Source organism: Prosopis cineraria, unplaced genomic scaffold (genome assembly GCF_029017545.1).
Source record: "Prosopis cineraria cultivar Desert tree isolate PC_DT_omini unplaced genomic scaffold, ASM2901754v1 PC11, whole genome shotgun sequence".
Taxonomy (NCBI): domain Eukaryota; kingdom Viridiplantae; phylum Streptophyta; class Magnoliopsida; order Fabales; family Fabaceae; genus Prosopis; species Prosopis cineraria.
The window spans coordinates 4,936,529-4,947,916 of record NW_026555342.1 but is presented as its reverse complement, the minus strand read 5'-3'; positions in this window follow the sequence as shown (position 1 = coordinate 4,947,916).

The following is an 11,388-nucleotide window of genomic DNA, read 5'->3' as shown; positions in this document are numbered from 1 at the left end:
GGAGAAATGAATTTAAAAAATATTTTTTACACCGGGTGCCCAGGGTGTTTTTTTTACCGGGTGCACCCGTGTAAAAAATATACTTTTTACACCGGGTGAGGGAACCCGGTGTAAAAAGGTCTGGACACCCGGTGTAAAAAGTGTTACATAATTCAAGATAATTACAAAAAACCACCGCCTTTATTTTTTACACCGTTTGCCTTCCAACCGATGTAAAATGTACCCCATAAATTTTATATTTTGTACTAGTGCTAGCGTAACTTTTGTAAGTTTCCATAGAAGAGTCCTTCGTGCTTTATATCGTAAGAACAACAAACTTGTTGGATATTTTAAAAATATATTGGTATTTCAAAAGGAATAGTTATTTTTATTAATAATATTAAATACTGTTTAAGATTATTAAAACTGAAAATTGATTTCTTTAATTGCCTTCAAATGCAATATTTAGAAACTGCCAAAATGAATTTGTATAATGAGCCATAATGATCATGAAACTAGTAATTAAATCATTTTTTGAGGCTATCCCAAGGTTGTCTAATCTTGTCTATAAACACTAGGGAGTGTTGTGAGTCCAGTACCAATCTCATGAGTTTTGGAGTCAATTTTTCTCTCCACAATTATATTATTTTTTGCTGCCTGAGTATTATTCTGTTAGTCTTTACTGTTTTATATCTTTATTTATTTTACAGGAAGAATTTGTTTAATTTTAAAAAGTTATCGTGCGATGAATCTAATATGATGAAATAATTTTTAAAATAGTGTTCTTAACATAATTCAAACTTTAAATCTACCCATTAGTTCTAACAAAACTAATTATAATACTAGCGAACGTGGCTTGCTCCAATACAGTTCCTTGATACGACAAGCAAGGCATTTCAACAAACAGTACTAAATTAAGCATATCAAATGTCACTTAAAGTTAAACCAATACATTTGAGCTTCGATGATGAGAATAAATAAAATAAGCTTGTCTCAGTTATACTGCATAAGAAATCGATGAGGTTTGTGGAATAAGAATGTACTTGAGAAACCATCGGGTGACATTGGTAGGCGCAGAGCGTGTGATCGAAAATTAAAGGAGCGACTCTGGCACCGCCGTGCCAGAGTGATCTCTGGCGGCCTTGCATCGACGTTTGCCCACTTCAATGGCGGAGAAGTTATGTGAGCAAATAAGGCGAGAGGAGCTAATTGTAAGGCGAGGGCGAGAGCCCAAGCCAGGGCGCCAATTTTGGATTCGGTAAATCAATTTCATCAATATTTTATTTAATTGACTCAGGCCAAAAATTATTTTATTTAGTTCCCAATAAATAAATTATTTATAAATATAAAATAACGATGATTCATGAGCGAGCATAGACAATTTGTCACCTTCCAAATACAAGTATAAACTCCGTCTTGAAGCTCGACTCACAGTTTAATGTATTATAGTTAAAGATCATGTTTCATAAATTTTAATTTTAATCTTAAATGGTAATATTTTCAAGTATTAAAAGTATCATGACGTTCTAAAAATTTATTTTCAACCTCTAACAAAATATTATCACATTTTCAATGAATAAATAATTAAAATTTAGGCCGTAATATATATAATTAACCTTTATCAATATATTATTCTAAGTTATTACTTCTTCTTCTTCTTTTTTTTTTTAGGCATTACTTTTAATTAGTAATGACTAATCTCTCTCTCTCTCCACAGGATCTCCCACGAGAGGACAAATAGCTGATCATGGAGTGTTCTTCATTCACATGAGCCAGGAATTAAACCTTTCACTATATGCTTAAGGCGAGATAATTACCATACCACACTTACATAGTTTATTTTATTTAAATTCAATGTGTCCTTAAATATAAGAATTTTATAAGGACCGTAGAATTGGGCCCATCATTTCATTTTGCTAAGGCGTTCTTGCATTTTGGTTCAATCTAAATATTGGACTAAAAGCTCAGTCCACCATAAACAATTCAACAACCTACGAATAAATTTTTTTTTTGGGACTTTCTCTCTAATCATATTATAAGCATCGTTTTTTTTTTTCTTTTTACCAGCCTATTGGAAGCATGTCAATATTATTTATATTATATTATACACAGTAGAAGAGAAGTATTGAAAATCACGGCTAGTTGTTTCTTGTTACAAATCTTCAATTTTTGCGGCAGCATTGCAGAGACATTCCTGGGCCTTATGGTTCATAACGAAAGTAAAAACCACACGTTTTTTCTTTTCGAGAAAAGAAAAACGTACTATGTGAAAAAAAAATTGATTTCATTGTTTGGTATTTTAAGAAATAGGAGGTATTATCAATAGCTACTTAAACTAATTTGAACTCACACTTTGTGAGATCGTTATTATTGTCCTCCTATCAAGAGGTATGTTCAAGACACTATTGGAATACTAGATGAGGATATTTCTTTCGATGATAATTCGAATTACTAAACTCAACTCTTGATAATTATTTTACATATTTGATAGTTTTTTTTAAACTCACCTGATATCTTGAAGCGTCTAAGTATACTGAATTCATCACTTACCTAGTCTGTTCCAAACTAACAAGGATCCTTGCGTAAGTGGAGCCCTTTTTGAGAGCGTTTTATGACTACCACTTGCAAGCATGCTTTGCATGTTTAGTTGTATGGTTGCATACCTTAGGACTCGAACATAAAATTTCAGGTTAAACTGTTCAAGTCCTTAACCACTTGGACAAACACCTATTTAGTTACATATTTATTAGTTGTTTATTTGTGATGGGCCAAACCATTGGGGCTCCCCATTGAGAAATTTTGTTGGGCTCATAAGCCCATTATAGTATGAACAACAATATATGAAGTCTATTAATAGGAATAAATAAGTTATGACATGGTCAACTAAATCAATTTGCAAACCCATGGAGGTTGTGTCTAGTGAAAATAACTAGTCCTTTACAACTTAGTGAATCACAATTCAAATCTTTGTTAAGAGAAATATCTACATTTAATGCTTGACAGTGTTTTAAACAAGATTGCCTCTAATAAAAAAATACATGTGGATAACAAAAAAAAAAGGAGAAACATAACTCTGGGTCCCAACATTTTTTTGATATTCTAAGTCCCTACATTTTTTATTTTTTTGTGTTTCAGGTCCTTTCATGAGCGGATAATAGAGACTTAAAATACCAAAAAATAAAAGTATAGAGACCTATAACACCCAAAAAAAAAAGTACAAAGACCTATAACAAAACTTGAGCAAAGTACAAGGATCCAAAATTATATTAAAAAAAACAATATGTAAAAGGCCCAATACCAAAGACATTTTAGATGAAAATATCATTATATGATAATATTATCTTTGATATATTCGCAACATTTTTCTCAAATGTGATAGGAAGTCAAAAAGACTAGAAAAGGAAACAGAAATATTCAACACATACATGTAGATTCATTGATGATTATTCACAAAAGTTTTAGGGTCTGTTTGGTTTCTATTTTCAAAAGAATTTTTTATTTGATTAAAAAATTTGTTTGGATTAATGTTTTGAATCTACTCTCTCCGTTAAAAAATGTAAGGTATTTTGAACCGAATCTCACTCCCAATAAAATAGTTACCTATTTTTAAACTAATCTTATCTTTTTATATTTACTCGTATTAATCACCCTACAATAAATATAAAGTTATTATCAATAGTGACATTTTTAAAAAAAGACAATGAATACACTTTGAAAGACTAAAAATGTCTTATATTTTTAAATATTCAACTTCTCAAAAAATGCCTTACATTTGTAAATGGAGGGAGTAATTTTTTTAAATTATTCTTGTTTTTTATTTTTTTAAAATAGAAACTGTAATGACCATAAATTTTGAATTAAATAAACTTCTCTCTTAATTGATATTTTATTTAATTGTTCCAATTTAACAAGTGGACGGTGGCTATTTATTGGAACTCAAGCTAGTAGCTTACTAGAAGATTCAAAGTTCCAATTCTCCTAACTAATAGGCTAATTTTATTTTGTCTTGATTATGAGAAAATTACCCAAAAAAATAAAATAAAACATGCCTTGTCTCTTATGCTATAATGTATAAAAAAAAATTGTGTCCATCCTTGTAAGTTTCTCAATCCTCCCTTTTTAGTCAAATTTTTCTTCTTCCTTTATCATTTAAATGATAGAACCTACGAGAGAGAGGGAGAGAGCGTTCGAAATTTCCTTTCCTTTCTTCATTGATATGCTTCTCTGTATCTCGTCGTCGATTGTGGCATTACTGCCATTGCCGCCTGCTATTCTTCTCTCCATTATCATTGCTGGTTGCTGTGGGGGTTAAATGACCAAATCCTCCTCCCTTGTCATCCTCTTCTGCTCGTTCCTTTTTTTGTATTGGTGCGAGTGTGTTTCTCTTTCTCCTCAATTCTGGCACTTGCATGTATGTGGGGTGAGCTTCTTGTTTCTTTTCTCTTTTGACTAAAGATCTGCCATTTTTCCCCTGTTTCTAGCTGTCATTGGTTTCAACATTTTTGTTCTATTTTCTCTATTGGGGGTAGCTGTCAGTCACAGCTATGGATGCTATGGCTAATTGGTGTGAGTGCCACAAAACTTTGGTCCTCAAAGCCTTTGAGTCTTTGGCCGTCCTCTTCCTTCCTAAGATAGTTCGTTACTATTGTAAGTGTGTTTTTTATTGTTGTTATGCAGGAGATTATATATATTTTTATGTCCTGCTACTGTTGTACTATTGAAAAGAAGAGGAAATCCAAATTTGAGCTGGAAATCATCTTAAAGCTTGGCAATGATATACATATGGGTCAACTTTTGAGTTAAATTCATTTTGTTTAAATTGGTTGGTAGTGAAGAATTTGTTAGAATTATGTTAGAAGAGATGAGATGTGAAATTTGAGAAATAATGACTATAAGATGGTTGTTGAAGTGCTTGTTAGAAGAAATTAAACTTGATTTTTAAATACTTATGGAAATTCATTAATTCTTATTAGAAATATGAAATTTAATTTGAAAGTTACAAAGGATATTTGCCTATGAAATTTATAAGGAATTTTTTTTTGAATTTTTGAAGATAGATAGTTGTTGATGAAATATTGAATGTTCTTTATTTTATGAAATTACCTTTATCACTTTTGAAATGTTAATTATTTAATAAATATAAATTTAGATTTTGATTATGAGATTTTATTTTGAAAATTATTGAATTGCTACGGAAAAATAATTTATGTGAGTTTGTTATTGAAAATAAAATTTTATTTTGAAAGTGATGATTTTCTTGCATGTTTGAAAATGAATTTGAAGGGGACTTTATACAGAACATTGGTTGTTAATGGCAATTTTGTTAGCTCTTGGCATGCCATGTTAAACGACTAGCTAGTTTAATTTTCGTGAGCTCTGTTCTCATATTTGTTATTTGTGGGTCTCATACTTGTGTTTGTTTTCATGGCTTCAAGCTGTATTTGGTTAGCATTACTCTTATGGACTATATATCCACGTTTGTTTCGTGGCTTTAGCTGCATTTAGTTACTTACCCTTATGGACTGTGTGTCTACGTTTGTTTTTGTGGCATAAACTGTGTTTGGTTATTTACCTTTGTGAATTGTGTATCCACGTTTGTTATTTGTTCTAATAAGTCCCTATAATTATGAGTTTTTAATTATTTGATGAATTTATTTTTATTGATTTGATTAGTTACATATTTATAATTATTTAAAGTAATTGCTTGCTTTATTGAAATTAAATGATAATGACATTTAATATGATACTTTAATGAATCAAGGTTTTATTTAAAGTTTCATAGCGCCCTTCGTGCTGAAGTTTATTAAATGTTTGTTTGCAAAAACTATTATCTCTAGCATACATAATTATTTTCATGTTTTCATAGCTTAAGCCGCGTTTGGTTATTTACCCTTGTAGACTGTATATTTATGTTTGTTTATATATATATATATTTAATTATTTATTGCTAGGATGCAATTCACTAAAAATTTATTTTAGTTTCAAATTTATTAGCTGACGCTGATCCTACTGCTAACCTTTAAAGGGTGAAAAAATTCTCTGGGTGGTGGTATTTCACTTAATATTATCTCCTTTTTGACATAAACATTTAAACTGATGTATTTTATTTTGAAAGTAAGGTTAGTTAGCTATACATAGCCTATAGTTAGGTTTCTATTGTGATATATGTTGTCTGCTAGTTGGAAGGAGCTAAACTTCTAATTGATATTATATTTTATGTAAAATATTGACAAATTAAAATTTTTGGGAGATCCTATTTACTAGGAAGGTTCTGCCAAAATTTTTATAAAAATATTAAAATTTTTAATATAATAATTTTATTACACATGTTATAATTTTTAGTACAAATTTAACTATGTTTTAAAGTGAAATTTTTTTCTCAATTTAGGGCTTAAGGCAATTGTGATATAGTCCACATCTCGTGCCGGTCACCCTCTGTTTTTAGAGCGTGACAGAAACTTTTTAATGCTATTTTCATTTCATTTTTTTATTTTTAAAAATACATTCCATTTGATTATTAAAAACTACAATTACCATAACAGATAATTATTACTCCTTCCATTAAAAAATATAAGGTATTTTTAACTGAATCTTACCTCCCAATACAGTAGTTACCTACTTTTAAACTAATTGTATCTTTTTATATTAATCCCTATTTCTATAATAAATATAAAGTCATTATTAATAGGGGCACTTTGAAAAAAAGGCAATGATTACATATTGAAAGATTAAAAATGCCTTACATTTTTAAACATCTAACTCTTCAAAAAATACCTTACATTTTTTAACAGAGGAAGTATAAGCTATCATCATTAATTATTGATAATCATCACTATCAACTGATTTTTTTAATTTTAAAATAATTTTGAATTAATACAACCAAACAATTTTTTTGTTTTATTTCAAAAGACATTTTTAAAAACTACTTTTTTATTAAAAAATATAAGACATTTTGATTCTTTTAAGGTGTAATCATTATCTTTTTTTTTCAAAAATGGTTCTATTGAGTAAATTACTTTATTTTTTTGGATATTTAATAGGTGTAAATATAAAAAAATAAGGTTAGTTTAAAGAGAAGTAACTACTTTATTGAGGATGAGATTCGATTAAAAATATTTTTTATTTTTTAATGGAGGGAGTACGTTGCAAAATAATTTTAAAATCAAAAAATGAAAAACAAAAACAAACATGTCCTTAGTGACTTGTATTTTAAGACCAGTACTCGCTATGATCAATGCAAGCGCTATATGTCTCAGAGTTACACTTGCAAATTATCCTATCACTTTTTTTTTTTTTTTTTACCAAGGGTGAGGCAACATTCATAAATGAAAAACAAGGTTATACAAAATCCACTAAATGCCATAGAAAACCGGATATTAAATGTAATCCAACCTATTTTAGTGTACATAAATACCATTATACCATTAATAATGTAGGCTGCGAATAAAAAATAATACATATAGTGTTATTTGCTTCTTCCACTATCGTAATAAAAAAACTATGTGCCGTGCATGGTTTGGTCATTCCACTTCGATAATGTAGGGTAAAATGCAGAACTTGTGTAGCAAATTGAAGTGCTTTGTGGTCTAATTTTATATTGATATTTATATCGCTTTTTTTTTTTTTAATTCGATGTAAGGCATTGATATAATCAGATATATAAATAAATGTATGCGGTTTTACACACAACTTGCACTTATACCGTTTTAATCAATAATAATTAATAATATAGGATGTGAATAAAACAAGCTATATGCATGGCATGATTCAATTGCTTGTTATATTAAGGTGATATAGAGCCGGATAAGAAACCTATGTGGTAAAATAAAAAATGAAGTGCAATTTATTTCGATTTGGATTTAATATTTATATAGATATATTATGAATTAAAAACAGCTGTCAACTTATTTAAAATTATTTCAGTTCAATGAAGTTGATAATCATCTCTCAGCTCAACAGCCATGACCACAAAAAGAACAATCCCTCCAAGGAGAACTACGATAGCCACGACCACTACCATGAGAAGAACTAAAATCGATAGACAACTGAATGACAAGATTAGAAATGATGTGGGGAACAACAGAAGCTAAGCAGTATTGAGATTGGCCAGCTTTGTATGTAAGGAGGTGGCTGGGAACATATTTAACAGGGAGAGTACTTTTGGGTGGTCAAGGAAGTCACAATAGAGTTGTAATCAAGCCCAAGACCAGCCAAAACATGAGTGTTGAAATCAAGATCAGTAATGGCATGACCAGCAGCAAGAAGAGAACCAGCAATGAGGGTCACACGTCGATGATAATAAGCAATGGATTCCACCACCCCTTCTTCAGAGCAATGAGTTGCTAATGAAGTTGGAGATGCTAAGCTTGAGAAGTCTTGTGACGCATAACTTGGGGAATTAATTTCTTAGATAAAGAGGCAATAATAACAGAAAGAACAAGCTGTAGATTCAGAGTGCCAGTAGAAGATTTAGGCGAGGGAGCAGGGATACTACCATCAATGTATCCAAACAATTGTTTGACCATACAAATATCGAAGCATTTGTGCTCGCCGAATGAGATAATTGTCGGTGGAAAACTTGACAGTGATAAAATGATTGAAATTAGAAGGGGTGGAGGAAGAAGACAAGAGGAAAGCTGTGGAGGAATCACCCATTTTAACACTGCTCAATCAGTGGCACAGCTTTGATACCATAAAAGACAAAATAACAGATTGTATGAATTATAATTTCATTCCTCGACGAGTCAATTACAATCATCAGTATACATAATAGAGGACATCTTGCAAGATTTGTACACATATCAACTACGAGGAAAATTTTAGATGCAAGATAGCTATCTTTTGGGCCTAGAGGAGGACTTGGGTTGAGAAGATGGGCTATTAGACCAAGAGTTACTGTTACAAGTTATCCAATCAAGTTTTTAAACTAAGGATGAGCCCACATTCATATATGAGATACATGTTTACAAAAAATCTATTAAATACCATAAAAAACCGGATATTAAAAGTATTGTTTGTGACTTTACATTCGACCTCTTTTAGTGTATATAAATACTGTTGTACCATTAATAATACAGGCTACGAATAAAAATAATAATACATGTGGTGTTATTTGCTTCTTCCACTATACATAATATAAAAAAAATATGCGATGCTAGATTTGCTTATTCCATTTCCACAATGTAGAGTGAAATAAAGAACTTGAATATAAGGGCAGAGCCAAAATTTAGTAATAAAGTGGTTGAGATTAAAAAATATGCATACTATAAAACTTTCATAAATTTTGGGAGGCCAAAAATATGTAACCTCTAATGCTAAAATAATTTAAACACCAGAGGGCTGGGGCCTCTTTTGATCCCTTCCCTTTGCCTTGCCCGCGTAGCAAAATGATGTGGTTTGTATTCTAATTTTATGTTGATACTTATGCAGATATTTATACAGATAGATATAAAATAAATGTATGTGATTTTACATCCAACTTGTACTTGTACCATTTTATTTCAATTAACAATAAGAAGGGTGATTGAGGTTAAATGGAATAAACCAGAGATTGATGGTTTAAATTGAATTTTGACAGAACTTCAAAAGAAAGAGGTAAGACGGGGCGTGGGGATTTGTTAAGGAATGCTAAAGATGAATGGTTGAATGGTTTTATGAAGCGTTTAGAAATTTGTTCTACTGTCATGGCTGAATTTTGCGGTGTTTTTTGGGGTTTGAAGTTGGTTAGAGAAAAAGGGATAGATAGGTTGGTTGTTGAAGGTGATTCTGTTGTCGTGATTGACACTTTGAAAGATACTGTGGCTGGCATGGATCTTGCGAATCAATTGCAAAGAATGATTCAACACGAAGCTACTTTTTTAGTTGAGCTTCGACTTAATCGTGTGTTTAGGAAAATTAATAGCTGTGCTGATTTTCTTGCTATTTATAGTCTTGATTTTGATTTTAATTTTTCCAGTCTTGATAAATGTCCCATTAGTTGTAAAGAGCGCTTGTTGGCTAATTCAAAGCTAGAAATACGGGCGGATTCAGGCCTGAGCTTTAAAGCTTGATTTTTTATTTTGAATCCTATTTTTCAAACCCGATCCTTATGTGAAGGGCTCAAAGTCGGGTCCGTAAGCCCTTTTTCAAAAAAATAAAAATAATAAAAATAAAATTAAATATTATAAATTAATTAAAATATTTTGAAATTAAAAAAATAAAATTTTTATAATTTTTTAAAAATTAAAAACACACATTTAAAAGTCTAGTAATAAAATTTAAATCTTAGTTAAAAACAATTCATTTTTTATAAATACACAAACATAATAATTATAGAAAAATAAAAAATATCAAGAACTTTATATTATACACTGATATTTATTAAATTATATTAAATCAATTTTAGAATAAATTAAAATTAATAATAATATAATGTGTGTAGGATCAGGTGAGCAGGTCATTGGTTTCAAACACATGTTCCACCAAAGAAAATAATAATAATAATAATAATAATATAACAGGGTTTGAAGGGTTACCCGAGCCCGAACTCTTTTTTACAAGGCTTATCAGGGCCAAGCCCTCAAGCCCGATTACTTTAAAAACATTATTTTCAAAGTCTAAACTCTTATTTAAACAGAACCTTCAAATCCGGTCCTCTAAGCCCAACTCTTATTTTTAGCTTTAGCTAATTCCTTGAGTTCATCTATTCCAAGAAATGTTACGATGTAGATTTTAGGTGTTTTGCCCTGTTAATATATAGATGTGGATAAAACAAACTAAGTGCGTGGCGTGATTTGCTTATTCCATAACGACGATATAGAGTCAAATGCTAACCCTATGTGGTAAAATGATGTGCTCTGTATTCTTATTTGTTTATTTAATATTTATATAGATAGATTATGAATTAAAAACATCTTTCGATTCATTTTAAAATTTATTTTAATTTAATGAAGCTAATAATTATTGTTAAAAAATTATATTTTATCCAAACATTTTTTTTATTGTAAACAAGTGTCATTCAGACAATTTTGTCAAAGAACTAGTCAAGTCAAGCATTAGATGCAAATGCTTTTTTAAGTGAGAATTCAAAATTTAATTCTTTCCATTCTTATGAATTAGTCCCTCCTCCACAGGCTACACCCAATCTCTATTGGTTGGGTTGTGTCTTATAAAAAAATTGTTAAATGTTAAATGGCGTATTTTTTTTTTCTCCGAAAAGAATTAATCATTTTTATTTAAAATTTTAAATCAAAGTATGCAATAAAAGATTATCATACTCAAATCAAAATTTTAAAATCAGACAACTAACAACTTATTTTTAGTTTTTGTTGTTTTTTTTTCTATTAATATTAGTTCTTGTTTTTTGAGTTTTATTTTTCTTTAAACTAGATCGTACCGCTTCTATAAATTCTATACAGTATATATCTAATT